Source organism: Pongo abelii, chromosome 13 (assembly GCF_028885655.2).
Source record: "Pongo abelii isolate AG06213 chromosome 13, NHGRI_mPonAbe1-v2.0_pri, whole genome shotgun sequence".
Taxonomy (NCBI): Eukaryota; Metazoa; Chordata; class Mammalia; order Primates; family Hominidae; genus Pongo; species Pongo abelii.
Window position 1 is genome coordinate 61,632,413 of NC_071998.2, and position 24,864 is coordinate 61,657,276.

Here is a 24,864-nt window from a genome sequence, read left to right on the forward strand (position 1 = left end):
GATTGTGCTTTATATTATTAGTCAATCACTACAACTCTTATGAACATTATGTTCCTTTAAAAACCACTCTTTTTGTTCCAAATACATAAAAAGCTTTTAAAATGCTCTCAGTTGCCTTCCAACAGAAATGCAAGTAAAGAAAAATAACTTAAAATTATCACTTCTTTGTAGGATTTAAAGCTAATAGCACAAATCTAATAGTTCGTCTAAGTGCAACATCCTCCAAACAGACCTTGAACCTCAGGTAATCGCACACTCACCAGTTTTCCTGTTTCACACCTCTGAATTTAAAATCTTCTCTGGTGGTAAAGACTGGCAAAGCTGCCAGAGCTGTTCTGGCTTATGCACTTCGTAGCTCCTTTCACTATGGTCCTGGCCTTTCTTAACTGAATCTAGCCAAAAATTCAGTTGGTTCAATTAACCATCATTCTCAGCAAACTATCGCAAGGACAAAAAACCAAACACCGCATGTTCTCACTCATAGGTGGGAACTGAACAATGAGAACACATGGACACAGGAAGGGGAACATCACACACCGGGGCCTGTTGTGGGGTGGGGGGACGGGGAGGGATAGCATTAGGAGATATACCTAATGTTAAATGACGAGTTGATGGGTGCAGCACACCAACATGGCACATGCATACATATGTAACTAACCTGCACGTTGTGCACATGTACCCTGAAACTTAAAGTATAATTTAAAAAAAAATTCTGAATTGAAATCTGCAACCATGTAACATTTTTCACAGAATACATGAGAATTCTATTCTGTAACATATTAATGCTTCATAAGCTTACTAATCTGACATACTATAAAACCTAAACTCATCCTGCAAAAAAATCATACAAATACATTAAGTGATACATGCAGATCCACTTTACAATGAAAGGTTTAAGAGACAGACTAATGTGGACTTTGTGCAAATTAATATTCCTTCTAATTATTCCTAGGCAAAAATATAACTCATGTGACTTTATTTGGGACATTCATTTAATTAGATATCCAGCAGCAATGGTCATTGTGCCAGTGGGCACAGAGAATCAGAATGACTCAGATATATTATTGCTTTTGGAAGGAGGTTTTAAGACAAAAACATTTACATTTGCATATGTGTTAACTTGGGAAATCACTGCCCCTCAACAGTTTTAAATGGTATTTTTGTAGCAGATAGATGGGTAAAGCAGTATTTTAGCCATAAGCTTCCATTGTTCTTCAGTAGGACAAAGTACCAGGCTATGCACAATGTATGCCTATGACACGGACAAGAAGCCACAATTAAATCAAAGTACCTACAACTTAGGTCACTAACTGTGCAGATGTGGTTTCTTCACTGGCAGATAATGGCATGATCTACAGGGGACAGAGTCTGTGAAATAGTCAGTTAACTGAGGAAATGTCTAATTTCCCACAGAACACTGTATAACTGCATGGCGCTACTCTGAAAAGTCTCGGTCATTACCGGATTAGATGGTGAAAACAATCTGTTTACTCAGGCTTGACTTTTGTTAACAGAATGAAATGCCAATGGAAGAATTTAGATTTTGATGCAAAAATGCAAGTTGGCTACCTAAAAACTGGATTCTATAGTATTCAATTAGAACTTGGCAGAGAAAGATGTCTATTTACTACTATCACTATTATGGCTATTATTCCTGATATTAATATTGATGTTACTTTTATAAATATTATTAGTACCTCTCCCATTACTACCACCATTACTATCATCACTGCCACAACTTCTTGCCTGGGCTTTTAGTCAGAGTCTTTTCCCTAATCTTCCTGCTTTTATTCTTGGCCTTTTATCATCCATGACTGTCTTCATCACCTTTCATCATCCATTCTCCATATTTTAGCCAAATTGAGCTTTTAAAAGCGTGAATTAGATTATATCACGCCTCTGCTTACAACCTTCCAAGGACTCCCCATTGCCTCAAAGTAAAATACATGCTGCTTATCCAGCTAAATATAAGTCATTTTGCCCTGTTTACCTGATTTAATACCAAACCAGTGTAGCTGGGGTACACTGAAATCACTGCCTCCTGTACATTGGCCATCACTGCCCCCAGTGCCGCTTAGCTCATCTGTGCCCCAGAGCCAGAGCCAGAGCCTTTGCACCTGCTTTGTTTTTTTGTTGTTGTTGTTTGTTTGTTTTTTTCTTTTGAGACAGAGTCTTGCTCTGTTACCCAGGCTGGAGTACAGTGGCATGATCTCAGCTCACTGCAACCTCTGCCTCCCAGGTTCAAGTGATTCTCATGTCTCAGCCTCCCAAGTAGCCAGGATTACAGGCACCCACCACTATGCCCAGCTAATTTTTGTATTTTTGGTAAAGATTGGGTTTCACCATGTTGGCCAGGCTGGTCTTGAACTCCTGACCTCAGCCTCTCAAAGTGCTGGGATTACAGGCATAAGCCATGGTACCCAGCCTGCACCTGCTATTCTCTTACTACCTGCCTTCGTACAGAGGCTCCTTCCATCTGCTGTCATCTCCGCTGTGCAGCTGTCACCTCCTGGAAAAGTGCCTTCCTGACTGCATGGTGCTGCCCTGCCAGGCTCTGGCATATCATTTCATTTTTATGTATTGCCTTTGGTATTACTTGCAACTTCTCCTTTTCTTTAAGTCTTTACTGTCTGTCTCTCTGAGATGTAACCTTTATGAGAGCAGGAATCTTACCTGTCTTTTTATGTAAAATCATGCTTATGCGTTGTAAGTACTCAATAAATATATTTTAAACAAATGAATGGAAGAATAAATTACTATTAACAAGACCTTATATTCACTGATCACTTACTAAACACCAATGTGCTGTAATCACATTAGCCTAATTAACCTACACTGTCAATCTGTAAGAGAAGAAAGCATTAATAACATATGCAGGGCCTAGGGAAGATGCACACATCTTAAGTTTAAATATTCAAAAGTTATAAGCCAAGCCAATAGGCTGTTATATAAAATACATACTCTAAAATACAGACTTTACCCTTGTCAAATATAACTCCATAGAAACATATAAGATCATGTTTGATTTTTAGTTCTTGAATTCTTCTCTGTGTCCCACACTGCAGGGGACATCAGGTGCACAGGCTGTGAACCTCCAGTTCACACGCCTTAGCTTAAGCCACATCACTTCAAACAGCCATCTCGAGACAACGGTTTGTGTCTGTGGCCTATCTATAGTAAGGCAAGCTGAGGAAAGAGGCCCATGAAGATACTAGAAGTGGGAACAAGGGCATTTAGACAAGAGATCCCAGGAATCCAGGGCTTGTCCTAAAAGGGGAGGTACAGGCCAACAGTTAAGCACATTCCCATAGCAGCATGAACTCCTCATCTTATAAGAAAAGAGGTGGTCAGAGGGAGGCCAGAGTAGAGCTTTCTAAAGCATGGGGTGGGGAGCAGGGGCCCCTTTGACCTGAGTCTAAAAATAAAACTAACTCCACACTCTGGGCCTCAATAATTTGAGCCTCAAATAAGTGAGTGGCAGAGTCAGAATTCTAATGCAGCCATTCTGATTCCGGTGCTCATACTCTCAGCACTCTGCCAACCTTCTTCATAATATGGGAAACACAAAACATGATAATATTTGTGGTACATATTGGGGAAAATCCTCTAAGTCACCCAAACTGTCATGCTGCCTTGAGGGGTAAAGGAATCAGTATCTAAACACATAAAAAACCCATTGGGAACTAACCAGTACATTGGACACTAGAAAGCTATACACTGTACTTTATTTTTTATTCCAAATTTCATAAAATTATTAAGATCCATTCAAACATAAGCCAGACTATTTGGATAACAGGCAATTTCTTTCCAGCAAATGTTGAATTCCTGATATGTGTAAAGCACTTTGCAGGGAAGTGGGAAGAATATACCACCTAATGAGAAAAATGCAAATAAACCATAAGCTACAATAAAAAGCAGGATAAGTGAAGGATCTGATAGCACTATACGGAATTTACTTTAGTAGTACAGAGAACGATTGGTTAATTCTTAGTGATAAATTAGGGGAAGAGGGTTGCCAGAATCCAGATGGTATTCAAAATGGAACTTGAAAGATAAATAGGCTTTAACAGCACAGGCTGGTGGGGAGGACATTCGGGGTTGCTAGAACAACATGAGCGGAGACAGGACAATCATGACAATTTCACTGCTTGGCACAGCATTGGCAAGTCCAAGATGGCTAAATCAAAGACTATTCTAGGAGAAACATTTAGAAAGGTGGTTTTGTGTCAGCTCAAGGAGGAGTATAAATACAATGAAGAGGCTAGGGATGGTAGCTCATGCCTGTAATCCCAGCACTTTGGGAGCCCAAGTTGGGTGGATCACCTGAGGCCAGGAATTTGAGATCCCAAACATGGCAAAACCCCATCTCTACTAGATATACAAAAAATTAGCCGGGTGTGGTGGCATGCACCTGTTATCCCAGCTACTTGGGAGGCTGAGACAGGAGAATCGCTTGAACCCAGGAGGCGGAAGTTGCAGTGAGCCGAGATCATGCCACTGCAACTCCAGTCTGGGTGAGAGAGCAAGACTCCATCTCAAAAAAAACAAACAAACAAACAAACAAAAAAAAACAATGAAGAGACATCTGAACTTCGTTCTTTAGATATTTAGAGAGGCAATGAAGGAACGAATGCTCTTGAAGCAAGGAGTAACATAATTACAATTGTTTTAAGAACTAAGCTGAGAGAATTTATAAGAATAAATTAGTAGTAAGGACGTACAAGTGGGATAGGCTTTAACCAGGGCAGTAGTGGTGGAAATGAAAGAACTAAATAGAAGAACTATGGAGAAGTTGAAGTTGAATGAACAGGAATGGCTTGATACAGACAAGCCCACTTGATAAGGGACTTTGGAAAATGGCTGATCGTGATTTAAATGTATCATGATTTGAATGTAGATAACTAAAGGATTGTGGCTAAAAAGCTCAGGAAACAGGAACAGATGTCAAAGACGCAGGGTTTGTAGCTAAAATTGGAAAACAGGAGGACTCAAGTGCCCCAAAGAGGGGAGGAACAGAAGAGAGATTTATAAAAGAGAAGAAAAGGTAAGGATATCTGACGAAGTTAAAGGAGAATGGCTTTTTTATTTTGTCAGTGAAGCAAAACCCAGGGTCATTAGTTAAGAAAGGAGGGATTTGGAGTATGATTGGGATTTTAAATGTTTTACAACTTTTAAAATTACACAATGGTACTTGGATTGAGGGTTTGGGAAGTGGATTGCTGCACAGTTTGACTCCTTATTTGGTGGTCTAACCTTCCCTTTATGTAATCCAATAATGGGTACAAAAGCAATTCAAGGAAATATTAGTCCTAACAAGATCGTAGTTTCACAAGAATGTTTTATGTTCATCTCCAGGGCTTTTTAAATGATTTTAAAATTTTTTTCAAATTATTTGTACTTTAGAAAACAACTAGAAAAGAAAAGGCATGTATGCCAAGTCTCCAAACAAGACAGATCACGTTTTGGATTTGTGAATGGACAAACTCAATGAAATCAAGAGTAGAACAGTCAATAGACCATTTTATACAAACTCAATAAAATTATTTAAGGTGCTTCCCCTTCACACATTTTAGCACATGGTTCTGGAAAATGAGATGTTTCACCAGGCCCTTCAGTTCTGGTCATAATATAAAATGGATTGAGACTTTTAACTAAAAGGAAAAAGAAAAGTAAACAATGGCTTTAACAAACAGTACCCAGAATTGAATTGGCCCTGTTTAATAGCCATTTATACAAATAACTGGTTTCACAAAATTAACTGACATTCACGTACAATTTTATCAACCTACTTTCAGGGTATGAATAATAATGGGATTTACTTTGCCATCTCAAAATTGGCCTCTGTAAATTCACACAGTTCTAATTTACCTACCCTAATATCAGGAAGATTTAGTTATAAGACACTTTAATTAGTGCTTTCGCTGTACTTGGTAGTTAGTTACTACCATTTTAGCCTCTTCAGGTTTTGTGTGCACACGTAATTCTAGTGTATCACAAAGCAAATATAGATTACTGAAAGGTTACCTCTCAGAATATTTAATAAAGCTAAAAACTAGCAAAATGGAAACTTTCAAACCCCTGACTGTTGAAGTGCTAGATTCAGGGAACAGAGTCTGCTGAGCTCCAAAAGTCTAAAATTACTTTAGCAAAGGACAACAGTGGCAGTGGAGAGGGATAAGATAACTGAGAGGGTCTTGAACTCCTGACCTTAGGTGATTTGTCTGCCTCAGCCTCCCAATGTGCTGGGATTACAGGCCTGAGCCACCTGACCAGCCTGACTAACATGGCGAAATCCCGTCTGTACTAAAAATACAAAAATTAGCTGGGCGTGGTGGCACATGCTTGTAATCCCAGCTACTCAGGAGACTGAGGCAGGAGAATTGCTTGAACCTGGGAGGCGGAGATTGCAGTAAGCCAAGATCATGCCTCTGCACTCCAGCCTGGGTGACAGAGTGAGACTCTGTCTCAAAAAAAAAATTAATAATAATAATAGTTGAGAGGGTTAATCAATACGAATTGGCAAGTCATTGCATACAGAGTAAAGGAAAGGGTCAAAAATCAGTACAAAGTGCCTAGCCTAGGTGACTTGGGAGAAGAAACTGGATGACAAAGCTCAAAAGAGTCAGGAGAGGAAGGAATAAAAAATACCAGGGAGGAATTTGCACTGGAAGGGAAAAGAGGTATTCCATCCTCAGAAATAGAAGGGAAGGAGGAGGAACTCAGAGATGTCAAAGAGAAGATTAGTGGATGAAATTCATATGAGCTAAACTTTTATTTTCTCAGTGATACTAGGTAATCAGCTCAGGGCAAGGGAAGAGCTCCAGTGGGCAATGGGATACTGGAATACCAGATCAGACTCCTTTCTGCTGCTTAGTCATTAGTGATGGTCTACAATTATCATCCCTGGCAGAAATATGAGATCCAACAATCATGAAATAGGGTTTAAAACAAGGAGGTCCACAGCCTTAAATTTATATTCTATAACAAATGATCTATGTTACTAGCTAGAGTGAAGGCCTTAAAGTAGGTGTAATAGTGAAATATTTGAGGAGACAAAAAAGACTAGCCTTGCTAGGCTGACAGCACAATGTCAAAAGCTGATAGACTGTCCTTCTCAGGGTCTTCAATCCAAGAACATTGAAATGATTGAGATTTTAAGTACATCTCACTCTCTTTTGATTACTGAACTTGTTCAAGCTCTTCCAAACCTCCAATAATTGGAAACGTAAGGCATCAGAAATTACTGGTTGTCAATTTGAAACCCATTCACCCTTCTTATATGTTTTCCTTCGGCAAATTCTCCCACTATGTGACTTAGTAAACTGAATAAGCAATCATAAAAATCAAATTCCTTCACTATGGATTGGTTTAGACAGAAGTGTTCAACCAACTCTGGCCAATGAGACCCAAGGGAGTTGGCTGCAGGGCCTCTGGGTATGGTTAGGTGGTTTCTTCTTCCTCTGGACATTCTGGTATTTGAATGTGACTCCTAGAAATATACAATCACCTGGTGACCATGAAGGAACACACCAGGGGACAAAGCTAACAGACTGGGGATGAAAGAAGCGAAGACAGAAAGGATATCTTTTAGACTCTTACGTTAACCTACTTGGAACCATCATATCTCAGTCTTTCTTTTTAGGCGAGAGAACACATTTTCCTCGTATTTTAATTTTGTTGAGGTTTGTTATTTGTTGCAAATCCTGTCTTAACTGATTTAAGGTGGCCAGAGGAGAGATAAAGTCCCCTTTTCCAGCTATTCACAACTTACTCTTGTTGTCTGCTTGATCTTCCCAGTCAGCCAAGACACTTTTAACAGAGCCCTGGTGTGTTATAATGTACGTCCAACTATTGTTACACATGTACGTAACTACTTAGGATTGTCAACCTCCCTGAGCATCATGATCATAAATAAAAGTTCTGTGTTTTGTGGAAGCAGGGGTTTTGAAAGAAGTGAGCTTTATGGCTCAAAGTATGATGACAAGCCACTTAAAGATACACAGATAAAAATCTTCATGAAGGAAGAAGAGGAAAACAGTTTTATTTCAAAACAGGTAAACCTCTAATGAGCTTTAAGATATCTATGATTTGCTATTAAAGAGCGGCAATGAAAAAAATGTTTCATCTGGAATATACTTCCTGACTTAAAAATAGCACTTGAAAAAACTTGCTTATTTCATTTACAGACTGTTAATAGCAAAACTCATCTGGAGGATCTTTAAAATGCTCTGAAAGTAATCCCTGAAAGTATGGTCACCCAAAACTTTGTTTTACAAAATGCCAACCAAGGCTTCTCCATAAGGCCAAAACAAATAAGTTAATGAGAATATAACTAAATTCAGAAGAAAAATTACCAGTCCGTAAGAAAAATATATTTATTTGAAAATGTTCATTTACCTGCAAACACTATAAAACCAAACTCTACATTGGAGCTTTGATGTGATTGTATATTCTTATCATAAATATTTTTTAAAAATCAGAAGAAGTTACATAAGCAAAGGATGTATAAATAGTCTATTTTACTACAAAGAGTACAGCTTAAATGTTCCTATTTGGAATCATAATATAGTTCAGCAGCATAACACTACTGTGCAAGCTAATCATCAAGCCTTAAAAACATCACACATATACACACACACAAATACGCTAACCAGTATTTTTGTCCCTTGAGATATATATATTTTCTCACAAATTTAAAGAAGCCTACACAGCTGTTTCCTTTAAAGATAAAAAGGAAAAAAAATTATTCTGCTGCAAAATGCAATTAAAACAATTAGAATTAAAAAATGTTCACAACGAATATTTTTCAAAGGAATGTCCCAAAGACCTTCTCTTTAGTACACCCTACACATGACTGGTATCGTAGTGGGAATCTATGAGATAGGAAAGAACTGCAGAACAGAAAGCAACACAGACCTGGAACACAAAAAGAATTAAGATGAATGGAGCAGGAGATCTTGAAAACAACTGAGAGATGCCATCAAGTGGCTGAAGAAAGAATTCTTCACGTGGAATGGTTTTCCCAGACATCACCATCTGGTGGTCAATTTTGAGAATCATTTTAGACTGGTAAAACTGTACATTGTGAATACTGGTCTTTCATGCAGTCCTTAATTTAAGGTTTGATAACTCCTCATTGACATTAAGAGAATACACTCCATTAACAATCTTTAAACACCATTTAAATGACAGACTCATAAGGAATCATAAAATAGGAGTCACAATTCTATATAGGAGGGGAAGTACATTTAGAATTTGGCTTAAACAATTTTAGGGAACTTTTTTTCATAATAAATTCAAATTGAATAGATATTTACAACTGTATTTAACTTGAAGCTAAAATTTTTACCTTCCCTTCCCATATCTGTTCGCAGCCTAATGTTGGGATCGTAAGTTTTTATTGTTATTGTTCTCATTTTGCTTTTTATTTTTACCTGAAATAGATCTTACAAATCATTTTGTGAATTCATTTATTTACATCTTCAAAAATTATTTTTGGACCATTTTCGTTGGACTGGGCACTGATTTAGACACCGGTTATACAATGGTGAGCAAAATGGGCATACTGCTGTCCTTAAGCTTATAATCCAGTGTAGGTGACAGACACTCAAGAAAAGTATTGGTTTACTCATTTGAAATCTATGTACTGAGTATATATTTCTTATACCTTGTTCAGGGACACATTAGTGAGCAAAACAGATAAGGACTCCTATTCTCAAGGAGCGCTTTGGAGTATAAAGGAGGATGTGAACAAAGGTCGAGGGAAATGACACTGAACCTTTGATGTGAAACATGAGAAAGAGCCAGCAGTAAGAAGGGCAGGGGGCAGGAGCCAGGAGCAGAGGGATCAGGATTGCAGGTGCATATGCAAAGGTCCTAAGATTCATTGGGGGAGGGGAGGTAGGCAGAGTAGCTACAGGACAACAAACGAAGGGGAGAGTGAGATGACCTGGGACCAGAGAGGTAGAAGAGGACAGGTCATTGCAGAATGTTGTAGGTAATGGAAGAGAGGGAGTTTGATTTTCAGTTTAAGAGCAGTGGGAAGCCACTGAAAACATAGTCACAGGAGTGACATGATTTGCTTTGTTCCAAAAAGATCAGTTCAACTGCTTTTTGGAAGATGGATAGAGAAATGGATGGATGAATGGATGGATGGGAAGATAAGTATTCTTGTACTTTTAGAGAAAGTTTCCTTTTATTGTTTTTCTAAGAGAAAAATGAGTTTGATAACAATCTTCTGAAGCCACATCCCAGACTCCTACCAGCTTCATTAATATTGGTGGATGGCATTTTTTGACCTGCAAATATTCCTGATATACGTTCTTGTGCTCAGGAAATCAGAAAATACAAAGATTAATGCTCACACTGCCTCATTCACCAGTTATAATTCTTCACTTCCTCATGTGAACTCCCCTATCATAGCACTAATCTTACCCTCTGATAAATTAACTTGGTTCTGAGTTCATCTTCTCTACAAGACTAAATGCTTATATCTTCTCTCATTTTTTTGCAATTCCGTAATGCTGTCTTTTATTCTCGGGAGCTTTATCATAAATGTTTATTTAACTAAATAAAAAATTAAAGTTTAATAATAATTCATTGTACCACAGAATTTTAATTTTTAACATTAGAATCCTCACTTCTCCAAAGGAATTTTTTTAATTTTTAATTTTTAATTTTCGTGGGCACATAGGTATATATATGGGGCACATGAGATATTTTGATACAGGCATGCAATGTATAATAATCACATCATGGAAAATGGGTTCTTCATCCCCTCAAGTATTTATCCTTTTTGTTACAAACAATCCAATTATACTCTTTTAGTTATTTTAAAATATACAATTAAATTATTTGGCTATAATCACCCTGTTGTGCTATAACAGATCTTATTCATTTCTATTTTGTTTTTTGTACCCATTAACCATCTTCTCCTGCCCCCACCCTCCCACTGTCCTCTCCACCTTCTGGTAACCATCCTTCTACTCTCTATCTCTGTGTGTTTAATTGTTTTGATTTTTACTTCCCACAAATAAGTAAGAACTTATGTTTGTGTTTCTGTACCTGGCTTATTTCACTTAACATAACCACCTCCAGTTCCATCCATGTTGTTGCAAATGATAGGATCACATTCTTTTTTATGGCTGAATAGTTTTCCATTTTCCTTATTCATTCATGTGTTGATGGAGACTTGGATTGCATCCAAATCCTGGCTATTGTGAATAGTGCTGCAATAAACATGGGAGTGCAGATATCTGATATACTAATTTCCCCAAAGGAAAATTTAGATAGAAACCAATTTAACTTTTTTTTTTAGGTTCTCTAATTATGGCCAATTGAGGTAGCATGTATGGTTCCTCATAAAATCTGCTGCCCAACCCTTCAGACAAGGTAGATACAGCGTATCAGGGTAACACAGTGGTTTTTCCTGGACTGTTATTGGACATTCTGGGTTCTGTTCATTTCCTTTAAAGCCATGACATGTTTATCAGACATTGACATTGCTTTGTTCACCTTTCTAAAAATGACAACTTATGATACGAACCACCTCTGTCCCAACAAGTTCCTCCATCAACACAGAATTCTGCTGTGAGAGGCACTTTCCGGGACCAACTTATTTCTTCATAAAATTATGCAATTTTTATTAGGAGTAGGTTTCAGGGACTAAAATGCCCTGCATTCACGGAGCTAAGAGGAGCCATGGGAGAAACGCCCACAAAATAATGGGGAGATTTGCTATGGAACTTCCAAAAATAATAGACTTTTTCTTTCTTTTCTGTGACAGAGTCTCATTCTGTCACCTAGGCTGGAGTGCAGTGGAGCAGTCATGGCACATTGCAGCCTCGGCCTCCTGGAGCTCAAGTCAATCTCCCTCCTCAGCCTCCCAAGCAGCCGGGACCACAGGCATGCACAACTCACCTGGCTAAATTTGTATGTTTTTTTTTTTGTTTTTTTTTTTAAGAAGTGCAGTCTTTCTATGTTGCCAAGGCTGGTCTTGAACTCCTGAGGTCAATCTGCCTGCTTTGGCCTTCTGAAGTGCTGAGATTACAGGCATGAGCCACCAAGCCTGGCCAAGATTTCTTTCATTATGGAACTTGGCTGAGTTTTTCTGTCCAAATTTGATTCAACATCCTTTTGGCTCCTACAGAACCACGAATTTACCTTTACAGAATTACATTTGAAACTAGAGAGTAATGGTTTGTTCCACGTGTCTGTCTTCTTTATTGAAATGTAAGTCAGTGAGGGCAATTTCTTCATTTTCACATTTCTCACATATGATTCATTGAAAGATGTCCAACAAATGTTTGATGGGTAAAGAAAAAATTTCATCACTAGTTGAAAAGTTCTACTTACTCAAAGACAAATGTTTATAGTAAAGAAGAAACCATGCATTATGGCTTAGGTCAGTAACTATCAGGGGAATTTTGCTTTCCTGGGGGACATTTGGCAATATTTGAAGACATTTTTAGTTGTTGCAAGTGGGCATGTGTGTACTCCTGTCATCTAGTTGGTAGAGGGTAGAAATGCTGCTAACCATCATAACACCACACAGGACAGACACTTATAAGCATTACATAGCCAAAAATGTCAATAGTGCCAAGGTTGAGATATCTGGCTTTAGGTTAAAGTTTCAATTGTTCTTCACACATATTAAAATGGAGTAGTTGCCCCCATATTTATCCTACTAGAAACTGTTTTGGTACAGCCATTACAGAAAACAGTATAGAGATTCCTCAAAAAATTAAAAATAGAACTACCATATGATACAGCCACCCCACTACTGGGTATATATCCAAAGGAAATGAAATCAGTATGTCAAAGAGGTGTCTGCACTCTCATGTTCCTTGCAGCAATATTCACAGTAGCCAATATATGGAATCTGCCTAAGCGTCTATCAATGGATGAATGGGTAAAGAAAATGTAGTATACGTACACAATGGAATACTATTCAACCGCAAAAAAGAAGGAAATTCTGTCATTTGTGACAACACATATGAAAGTGGATAAATTATTATTATTGTTGAGATGGAGTCTCGCTCTGTTACCAGGCTGGAGTGCAGTGGCGCGATCTCGGCTCACTGCAACCTCCACCTCCTAGATTCAAGCGATTTTCCTGCGTCAGCCTCCTGAGTAGCTGGGACTACAGGTGCCTGCCACCATGCCCGGCTAATTTTTGCATTTTTAGTAGAGATGGGGTTTCACCATGTTGGCCAGGATGGTCTTGATCTCTTGTCCTTGTGATCCGCCTGCCTCACGCTCCCAAAGTGCTGGGATTACAGGCATGAGCCACTGCGCCTGGCTGGATAACATTATTTTAAGTGAGATAAACCAAGCACAGAAAGGTAAATACCATATTATCTCACTTACATGTGGAATCTAAAAACATTGAATTCATAGATGAAAAGAGTAGAACAGTTGTTACTAGAGGCCGTGTTGGGAAGATGTTGGTCAAAGAATATAAAATTTCATTTAGACAGGGGATATAAGTTCAGGAAATCCACTGTACAACATGGTGACTTACTCGGCAAAAACGTATTACATATTTGAATATTGCTGAGAGATTTTAAGTGCTTTCACCATGTAAAGTTATAAGTATGTGAGTAATGCATATGTTAACTAGCTCAAATTAGCCATTCCACAATGTATACATATTTTAAAACATGATGTACATGATAAATATATATAATTATTGTCAATTAAAAATTAAATGATTTTTAAAAAAAGAAATCACTTCGGTTTTATCTAAAATATTATGATCTACCAAAACAGTATTTATTAAAGGTTGAATGCCAAACCACATTAATAAATTGGTCTTGTACATATTTAGACAGTTTGCGTAACCTTTATGTGTACATGATAAGATCAAACATAATGCAATCTCTAAAGTACAGAGGTGGTAAGGGCAAGGATAGAAAAGAAAGAGGGTGGAATAAAAAAAAATGAAGATGAAAGGAAAGAAGACAAAGGGTCCCTTCTTACCTTTCATCCAGATGAGAATGGCTGAAAATTTCTAATTATCAAAAGAAATCCCCTACCTCTTTCAGAGACAGCTTTGATTCTAGCAAAGCCACACCCAGTTTTGGACTCTGCCTATTTCTGTAGCCATGGAGCCATTTTCTTCTCTTAACCAGTCCAACTTAGCCACAAAGGGATTTTGTCTAAGTCCCCATAGCTACCACTAATCTATTACTGCATTGACTTTAAGCAAACATGACCAGAACCTACCACTGTGACCATCTCTAATCATTTCTGCATTCCCAGTGCCTCATGTCTAAACTCTCTAAACCATCTTGCTTCCACAAATGTTGAAGATTTTAAAAAATATTTTTACTAATTTTTGTAATGCTCATTTAAAAAAATGCTAAACGGTTAGTCAAGAATTAGGAGTCTCCCGTACTAAGAAACAAAAGTAAACAAAAATTTTAAAAGAATGCCTTAAATCCACTTGGAAAAAACTTTTACAAGATTGTGATTCATATAATACCCATTGGCTGGCCAGGCATCCCACCATCCTGCCCACATCTGCAGACACCAACTGCCTCATCATAATTGGTTCCTTCATCAATCCTGTCCACACACCTCTGCTAAAACAATTAACATAAAACATCACTTAGTATAAAAGACATAATGCTATATACAAATGTAAGGTAAAAAAGAGACAAAACCTTGATAAAATATTATTTTGCCTGATGATGTTGAAGTCTATTCTGGTTTAATTTCTTGAGTCTTTGTTGAATTGTGTTCTTAACCCTGAGCAAAAACATACCTTTGCCACCCATTAAATGTAAATTTATAGTTCTTGTAACCTTGGGCAAGTCTTTTATTCTGTGCCAGCATCCATCCTATTATGTGTAAAATGATGGGTTTCTATATGCTCATTTTAGCTGTAAAAACTCTGTAAGGTTATTATTGAGCAAATTCATAATCTGAATCTCTTTTCTCTTGGAAGAAAGCCAACTCTGCAGCTTCTTATGGACAGCTGTTGCCACAATTATCTTGTTTTCAAAAATGAATGATCTACAGCCAACCAAGAGTGGTTGGTTAAATCAAAAGAAAAAAAATCAATTTATTGCTTCTCCTTTGATCTGCTTCCAAGATCTGAGATGTGACATATTCAATAAGGATTTCAGCCCATCTGAAGGCCATTCTATCTCTTTCCTGTTTTATTCAGAAGGATGGTGACCATGAATGCAGAAAAGAGAGAAAGTAGTAAATAATCTTCAAAGTTACAAATACTCAACATTTGATTGGAGAGCATCTTTTTGAGGAGAAAATGGAGTTGGAATTCAGATGCAGTTTCTGGGGATAATGTTTTCATGGCTGAAGTCACTGTGTATTAATGAGTAAACACAGCCTTGCCTCTGATTTCATTATAGTCCTAACTTTCTTGCGCTGCCCCTCTCTCGACAGTGGTGTGTCCATTTACCTCTAGAGAAGAATCACTCTTTTTCTTAGCACCAACTATGTGACAGGTGCGAGGCACATAGGATTGAAGAACACTGATGATAAACGATCCCCCAGACTGGTACATAAGGAGAATGATATACAAAAAATTTAATAAAATGTGATGAGAACTCCAAGAGAGAGCGCCATACCGGGGAGTATGGAGGGGGAAAAAAAGATTCCTTGGGTGTGTTAGAGGAAGCTTTAAAAAGGTGATATTTGTACCTCATCTTTAAGGATGAAGAGGACTTCAAGTAGACAAGCTAAAGGAATGGATTTCAGATAGGGAGGAATGCATGAGAGCCATGACCGTATGCCTGACATGGGACCTAGATACAGTTTGATGGGGCCAAAACAAAAGGTATGTGCAAGAACAGATGCCATGTATGAGGCTAGGGTGATAGCAGGAGGCCCTTGCAAGGCATGTTAAAAAAAAAATTCGTGCTATGACTTATAGGCTGATATGAAATTTGAAGGTTTAGAGAGGCAGATAAAATAGTATTTTACAAAGTGTATTCCAGAGCAAACTGTACTCTTGCAAAAAAAAAAAAAAAATACTGGTAAGTAAAATTCAGGAAAAGTTGCATATTATAACATCTTAGATATTTATAACGTATAAATCCTAAAAATTCTGATAAATCTTACAACGAAGAACCCTAACATGGTTAAGCCAGCATTTCTCAAATGTACCATCTTTAACATGTGCGGAATGAGTATTTGCAGAGCACTCTGGGAAATATCTAGTCACATAAAGTAAATTTGCATGAGTAGAAGAGTTGCTTTAAAATTATCCTTCTAAAGTAATGTAGCAGATGGACCAGAGGAGAAACCCTTTAGGAGAGGGCTTTAATAGTACAGATCAAGATTATGAAGCTCTAAATTGATAGGTAAATGGAAGGGATGGGCTCTTAGATAAAGGATAGGCAAGAGAGTTGAGAGAATATGGTAAATGACTAGATGATAGGTTGGTAGACTGTAAAGAAGAGAGAGTAGAAGATGGATCCCAGGTTGTCAAATAGAGTAACTTAGTAGATGGTGGGATCATTTTTCAGAAGAGGGAAAACAGGAGGAAGAACAGTTTAGGCAAAATATAGCGATTTCAGTGTTGGTGCTATGAGAATCTTCATGCCATGTACCCAATGACTGGCCAGTAAAAAACTGTGTGATAGTAATGGCAAAACATTATATATGAGATATTTTTCAATAAAATAGCAAAGCATGGGCCTGATTAAGCTATTTAAGATATGTTTTCTTTACACGTTTATATCTACAACTTATGTGAAGTGAATTGATTTATACTAGGAGAAATTGTGTATGTATAGCCCTCCTGAGGAAAATACCTTCTTAAAACCAGTAAACGCAAGTGAATGTATCTTTGTACTAAGTCTGTACTTCCATGAATATTGATTTTTAAAGCTGAGACAGAGTAATGGTAGGTCTTTTGATAATGTCATCTCACAGTTAATATCCCTCCATTATAGCTGATATTTTGATAGCTGTTTTGATGTTCATCTAGAAGTCTAATTTCTTCATATTCTAAGAATGAAGTGATATTTATCAGATATGCAAAATGGGGGAACGGAAGTATTTGGTCATTATGTGTTAAATTGCATTGTGAGATGATTTTCTTGTACTCATTCAATAAGTATTTATGCTTCAAGAATGCACATCTGAAGGTTTCCACCATCTAAAAACTATCAGGATTTTATATTTTCTAAGAGTGGATAAAAGGCTAAAATCATGAAAATGAAAATATTCAAAGGCATACAACTTCATAGGCACATTTTCTAGGTAAATTAAATGTCCCTCATTTATGTACCAGGCTCTTTGCACACATTGGCCCATTTAAGTCTTACCAATAACATTATACAGTGAATGCTGCTATTAACCCCACTTTTCAGATGGAGAAACTGAGGTTAAGTTCATGCTGCTGGTGGCAAAGCTGGGACTTGAACCCAGGTATCCTGGCTCCAGCATCTGATCTCTTGCGCCACCTGGACCTGGCCATACTTCCTTTGCACTTATTCAGCAGTGAGCTTTCAAGCTAAAGTCCCCATGAATTCTATTTATTATAGGGAGTACAACCTATCCATCATTTATATTTTTTTACATTATTGAGAATGAATTCTCTCTTGTATCTCATATTATTTTCCTAATTGAAAAGTGAATGACTTATATGATAATGATTACTTTGTATTTACCTGTGAAATTTTCATTTTGAATTTCTACCCTGTAAAGTAACACTTATTTTTCGTTAATGTGTCAATATTTTAAAAGATACTAATACATTAAATTCATATGTTCCTGTGCGATTGCTGGCCAGTGGGTACTATGATCATGGCCTTACATGCATTATTACATTTAATCTTTCCAACATCCACAGAATATTTTACAGATAAGAAATCTGAGACCCAAAGGAGTAATAGAATTTTCCCTGATCTCAGTATCTTGAAAGTTGCCCTCTTAAAAGTTATAGACTACTAATTATTTTGGGTATCATGATGAATTTTTACCCTTAATTTTTAAAAATATTTTAATGGAGCTTTTCTTTCTTAATTATACTTTAAGTTCTGGGATACATGTGCAGAACGTGTGGGTTAGGTAGGTATACATGTCCCATGGTGGTTTGATGCACCCATCAACCTGTCATCTACATTAGGTATTTCTCCTAATGCTATCCCTCCCCTAGTCTCCCATCCCCCGACAGGTCCCAGTGTATGATGTTCCCCTCCCTGTGCCAATGTGTTCTCATTGTTCAATGCCCACTTATGAGTGAGAACATGTGATGTTTGGTTTTCTGTCCATGTGTCAGTTTGCTGAGAATGATGGTTTCCAGCTTCATCCATGTCACTGTGAAGGACATGAACTCATTCTTTTTTATGGCTGCATAATATTCCACGGTGTATATGTGCCACATTTTCTTCATCCAGTCTAACAATGATAGGCATTTAGGGTTGTTCCAAGTCTTTGCTATTATGAATAGTGCTTCAATAAACATACATGTATATGTGTCTTCATAGAATAATTTATAATCCTTTGGGTATATACCCAGTAATGGGATTGCTGGGTCAAATGGTATTTCTGGTTCTAGATCCTTGAGGAATTGCCACACTGTCTCCCACAATGGTTGAACTAATTTATACTTCTACCAATAGCATAAAAGCATTCCTGTTTCTCCATATCCTCTCCTGCATCTGTTATTCCCTGACTTTTTAATGATCGCTATTCTAACTGGTGTGAGATGGTATCTCACTGTGGTTTTGATTTGCATTTCTCTAATGACCAGTGATGATAAACCTTTTTTTTTTTTTCATATGTTTGTTGGCCATATAAATGTCTTCTTTTGCCCACTTTTTGATGGGGTTGTTTGTTTTTTGTAAGTTTGTTGAAGTTCTTGTAGATTCTGGATATTAGCCCTTTGCCAGAAGGATTGCAAAATTTTCTTCCATTCTATAGGGTGGCTGTTCACTCTGATGATAGTCTCTTTTGTTGTGCAGAAGCTCTTTTATTAGACCCCATTTTTCAATGTTGGCTTTTGTTGCAATTTCTTTTGGTGTTTTAGTCATGAAGTCTTTGCCCATGCCTATCTCCTAAATGGTATTGCCTAGGTTTTCTTCTATGGTTTTTATGGTTTTAAGTCTTACATTGAAGTCTTTAATCCATCTTGAGTTAATTTTTGTATAAAGTGTAAGGAAGGGGTCCAGTTTCAGTTTTTTGAATGTGGCTAGGCAGTTTTCCCAACTCCATTTATTAAATAGGGAATCCTTTCCCCATTGCTTGTTCTTGTCAGGTTTGTCAAAGATCAGATGGCTGTAGATGTATGGTGTTATTTCTGAGGCCTCTGTTCTGTTCCATTGGTCTACACATCTGTTTTGGTACTAGTACCATGCTGTTTGGTTACTGTAGTCTTGTAGTATACTTTGAAGTCAGGTAGTGTGATGCCTCCAGCTTTGTTCTTCTTGCTTAGGATTTTCTTGGCTATGTGAGCTCTTTTTTGGTTCCATATCAAATTTAAAGTAGTTTTTTCTAATTTTGTGAAGGAAATCAATAGTAGCTTGTTAGGAATAGCATTGAATCTATCAATTACTTTGGGCACTACAGCCATTTTTATGATATTGATTCTTCCTATCCATGAGCATGGAATGTTTTTCCATTTGTTTGTGTCTTCTCATTTCCTTGAGCAGTGGTTTGTAGTTCTCCTTGAAGAGATCCTTCACATCCCTTGTAAGTTGTATTCCAAGGTGTTTTATTCTCTTTGTAGCAATTGTGAATGGGAGTTTGCTCATTAGTTGGCTCTCCGTTTGTCTATTATTGGTGTATAGGAATGCTTGTGATTTTTGCACATTGATTTTGTATCCTGAGACTTTGCTGAAGTTGCTTATCAACTTAAGGCGTTTTGGGGCTAAGATGATCAGGTTTTCTAAATATACAATCATGTAATCTGCAAAGAGAGAAAATTTGACTTCCCCTTTTCCTATTTGAATACACTTTATCTCTTTCTCTTGCCTGAGTGCCCTTTGTGGGTAACCCAAGCTTTCTCTCTGGCTGCCCTTAACATTTTTTCCTTCATTTCAACCTTGGTGAATCTGATGATTATGTGTCTTGGGGTTGTTCTTCTTGAGGAGTATCTTTGTGATGTTCTCTGTATTTCCAGAATTTGAATGTTGGCCTGCCTTGCTAGGTTGGGGAAGTTCTCCTGGATAATATTCTGAAGAGTGTTTTCCAACTTGATTCCATTCTCCCCATCACTTTCAAGTACATCAATCAAACGTACGTTTGGTCTTTTCACATAGTCCCATATTCCTTGGAGGCTTTGTTCATTCCTTTTCATTCTTTTATCTCTAATCTTGTCTTCACATTTTATTTCATTAAGTTGATCTTCAATCTCTGATATTCTTTCTTCCGCTGGATCGATTCAGCTATTGATACTTGTGTATGCTTCACGAAGTTCTCATGCTGTGTTTTTTAGCTCCATCAGGTCATTTATGTTCTTCTTTAAGCTGGTTATTCTAGTTTGCAATTCCTCTAACATTTTATCAAAGTTCTTAGCTTCCTTGCATTGGGTTAGAACATGCTCCTTTAGCTCAGAGCAGTTTGTTATTACCCACCTTCTGAAGCCTACTTCCGTCAATTCGTCAAACTAATTCTCCATCCAGTTTTGTTTCCTTGCTGGCGAGGAGTTGTGATCCTTTGGAGAAGAAGCATTCTGGTTTTTGGAATGTTCAGCCTTTTTGTGCCAGTTTTTCCTAATCTTCATGGATTGATCTATCTTTGGTCTTTGCTGTTAGTGACCTTCAAATGGAGTTTTTGCATGGTCATCCTTTTTGTTGATGTTGATGCTATTGGTTTCTGTTTGTTAGTTTTCCTTCTAACAGTCAGGCCCCTTTTCTGCAGGTCTGCTGGAGTTTGTTGTGGGTCCACTCCAGACCCTGTTTTCCTGGGTATCACCAGTGGAGGCTGCAAAACAGCAAAGGTTGCTGGCTGCTCCTTCCTCTGAAAGCTTCATCCCAGAGGGGCACCTGCCAGATGCCAGTGGGAGCTCTCATGTATGAAGTGTCTGTTGACCCCTGTTGGGAGGTGTTTCCCTGTCAGGAGCCACAGGGACCAGGGACCCACTTGAGGAGGCAGTCTGTCCCTTAGCAGAGCTCAAGCACTGTGCTGGGAGATCTACTGCTCTCTTCAGAGCCAGCAGGCTGGAACGTTTAAGTCTGCTGAAGCTGCGCCCACAGCTGCCCCTTCCCCCGGCTGCTCTGTCCCAGGGAAATGGGAGTTTTATCTATAAGCTCCTGGTGATACCCAGACTGGGGCTGCTGCCTTTCCTTCAGAGATGCCCTGTCCAGAGAGGAGGAATCTAGAAAGGCAGTATGGCTACAGCTGCTTTGTGGTACTGGGGTGGGCTCCACCCTGTCCGGACTTCCCAGGGGCTTTGTTTACACTGTGAGGGGAAAACCACTTACTCAAGCCTCAGTAATGGCGGACGTCCCTCCCCCAACCAAGCTCCAGTGTCTCAGGTCAACTTCAGACTGCTGTGCTGGCAGTGAGAATTTCAAGCCAATGGATCTTAGTTTGCTGTGCTCTGTGTGGGTGGGATCTGCTTAGCAAGACAACTTGGCTCCCTGGCTTCAGCCTCCTTTCCAAGGGAGTGAACAGTTCTATCTCACTGGTATTCCAGGTGCCACTGGGGTACCAAAAAAACACAAAACTCCTGCAGCTAGCTCAGTGTCTGCCCAAATGACCTCCCAGTTTTGTGCTTGAAACCCAGGGTGCCTGTGGTGTAGGCACCCGAGGGAATCTCCTGGTCTGTGGGTTGTGAAGACCGTGGGAAAAGCGTAGTATCTGGACTGGATAGCACTGTCCCTCACAGCACGGTCCCTCACAGCTTCCCTTGGCTAGGACCCCTTGCACTTCCTGGGTGAGGCAACGCCCCAGCCTGCTTCAGCTCACTCTCTGTGGGCTGCACTTACTAACCAGTCCCAATGAGATGAACTGGGTACCTCAGTTGGAAATGCAGAAATCACCCGCCTTCTGCATTGGTCTCACTGGGAGCTGCAGACTGGAGCTGTCCCTATTCGGCCATCTCCTTTACCTTTAATTTCTTGATGGTAATAACTGTATTTGATTATCTAGTATCTTTAATTTTGTTTTAAAGCATTCATAAACATGACGATGGCTTCAAGGCCACAATTGGAAAAACTAAAAATAACTAATAATATCATAATTCTCACTGACCACCATTATTAAGTTTTTTGTCTTCTACTTAAAACTATTACAATCCTGATTTTTATTTGACATCATAAGTGCTTTCATAATAATTTTCATACCTTCATCTTAGCTCACTTTGTAACTTTCCTCCAAGTTTGCTTACATTTTTTTAAACGTTTAACATGTCTAAAATGTTACTGTGACCCAATTTGTACAAATATTATTTCTCTTCATTTAATTTCACAAAGATGAAATTTAAAGAAGTGAGAAGATAGTACAAAGACTGTTTATTTTGCTTAAAATTTACTTCCAAGACTGCGAGAAAGAAAAACCCCAAAAGGTGAGTCTCATGAAGACCTCTGAGTCTACAACAGTATCTTCCATCTTCCAACCTTTTGAGCAATAGCTCTCAGGGCACTTATTACAGATCTCCATGGAGGTGTCAGTTAACACTGTATATGTTTGCAGGCAAACATTTCTTGGTCATGAGGGATTTCATCTTATTTACTTTCATATCCTCTACAGCACTTACATGGTTCTGCATAGAGAAGAGAAACAAAGCTGTGTGTTGATTCTGGCACAATCACAGCAAGTCCAGGTACAAGATGTACATGAATATGTACAAGGGCCTTGGAATCAACAGAGGGAATAGTCACCCCTGGTCTCAAATACCCAAATACACCTATTCTTTTTCCTTCTTTTTATTTTGAGACAGAATCTCACTTTGTTGCCCAAGCTGGAGCACAGTGGCATGATCATAACTCACTGCAGCCTGAAACTCCCAGGCTCAAGCCAGCCTCAAGCCAGCCTCCTGCCTCAACGTCTGAAGCAGCCGGGACCATAGGTGCATGCTACCATGTCCAGCTAATTTTTATTAAAATTTCTTGTAGAGACAAGGTCTCACTATGTTGCCCAGGCTGGTCTCGAATTCTGGGCTCAAGTGATTCTCCTGCCTCTGTCTTCCAAACCTCTCAAAGTGCCTGGGATTACAGGTGTGAGCCACCATTCAGGCCACTCTCACCTATTCATATTAATCCTTACCCCTGATCTAGCCCACACAATTAGTGTGACTTACCTTTGACATAATTGTAAAGATTCTGAAGTAGGAGAAGAATGAAAAGGACAAGTAACACGCACAACCCACAAAAAGGGCCAAGAGCTGACGAAGAAAAACACATTGTGGAATGGTGTGCCCCCTTCTCAGAAGTCAAAGAGAATTCATATTGACAAAAGCAGACCGCACCTCCCCTCCCATCTGTACTATCTGATATAAGTAGATAACGAAAGTGAATGATGAGAACACTAAAATATACACAATTTTTGTTTATCAATTACACTTCATTAAAGCTGGGTGAAGGGAGTGAATGATGTTTCAGTCTCAGTAAGTGATACAAAGAAAAGTCCCCAAATTGGCATAAAAATAGCCTCCTCTTAAATGAAAATAAATTCAGCTTAATAGATGAGGTTGCACCTGTAAGCATACAAGCACGAAAGCTTCTATAAGCTTTAAACACATTCGTTTATTTGACCCTTAGAAAACAAACTCTTGTAAAATGGGTTCCACTGTCTCTCAATTTTAGGTTAAGGAAACCAAGACTAGGAAAATCTAGGTAACTTGCTCAAGATGGCCCTTGAACAGAGTCTGAGTGAGAATCTAGACAGGTGTACTTGCCAACTGCACATGGGTCCAGCATGCCACCCTCCCTCACCTTAAGTGTCATTGCTGCCATCCTTCCTTCTCACCTTTTAAAACCACTTCATCTTCCATCCTCTATGTCCCAAAGCAGAGCATTTCTATCCTAAAATATATATTTTAAATCTACTTCATGCCAAATTGAAAAAATTCTTAGAACTGTATTGGTGGTGCGTGGGTGTGTCATTTCTTATTAATACTAGAGAAAGAATGTTTTAACAAAGAAATATATTTAATTTGGATGATAGCAAAGAAAGATATCTTTATAAGTATGAAACACCCACTTAGTTTTCTTAAATTCAAGCATGAGATCTTCAATATTTTAACAGAAATTAGTGGAAACGATGAATTAGAATTTTCATGATGCAAAGAAAAAATATAAAAGTTAATAAAGCCACTCATATTACTTATAAAATATGTTATACATTTTTAAAGTGTCAAAATTTTAAATGGCAAGAAGTTTAAAATTTTCTTTGAGCATAATAATGCCTAGCTGTCCCACAGTAGCCAGATAGACTATCTGAATATAAGTTACCTTTCCGACATTAACTTAAGTTCCTTATGCAGCTTATTAAATTTATTGCTCATAGTCTTTGCAAGAGGAAATCATTTGAATGAGAGGTGGAAAAATACAGTAATAAGACTGACTTTTAAAAACCTTCTTTGAAAATGGTGACACATATTGGCATGTAAGTGAATGTATTTGCTAAATAGCTATTGCTTTTCTGTCCCATCTGATTATATACATCAAGTCAACCAAATTTAATAGGCTTCTGATTCCAGTTTCACTAACTTTATTTCCAATACCTCCTTATCCTGTCATTTGTTTTCAAACATCTGTTCTCAAGAGTTGTTTAAGCCTATGTTAATTGCTTACACTCCTCCATGATAGACAGCTTAGAACTATTCATAAGCCTATTATGAGTGTTGAGCAGCAAGGGAAAATACCCTTGAAATTAACACCAGCAATATCTATTGTATGTTTACATTTTCCTTTTTAATATCTAGCCGTTAGCTGAGTCATT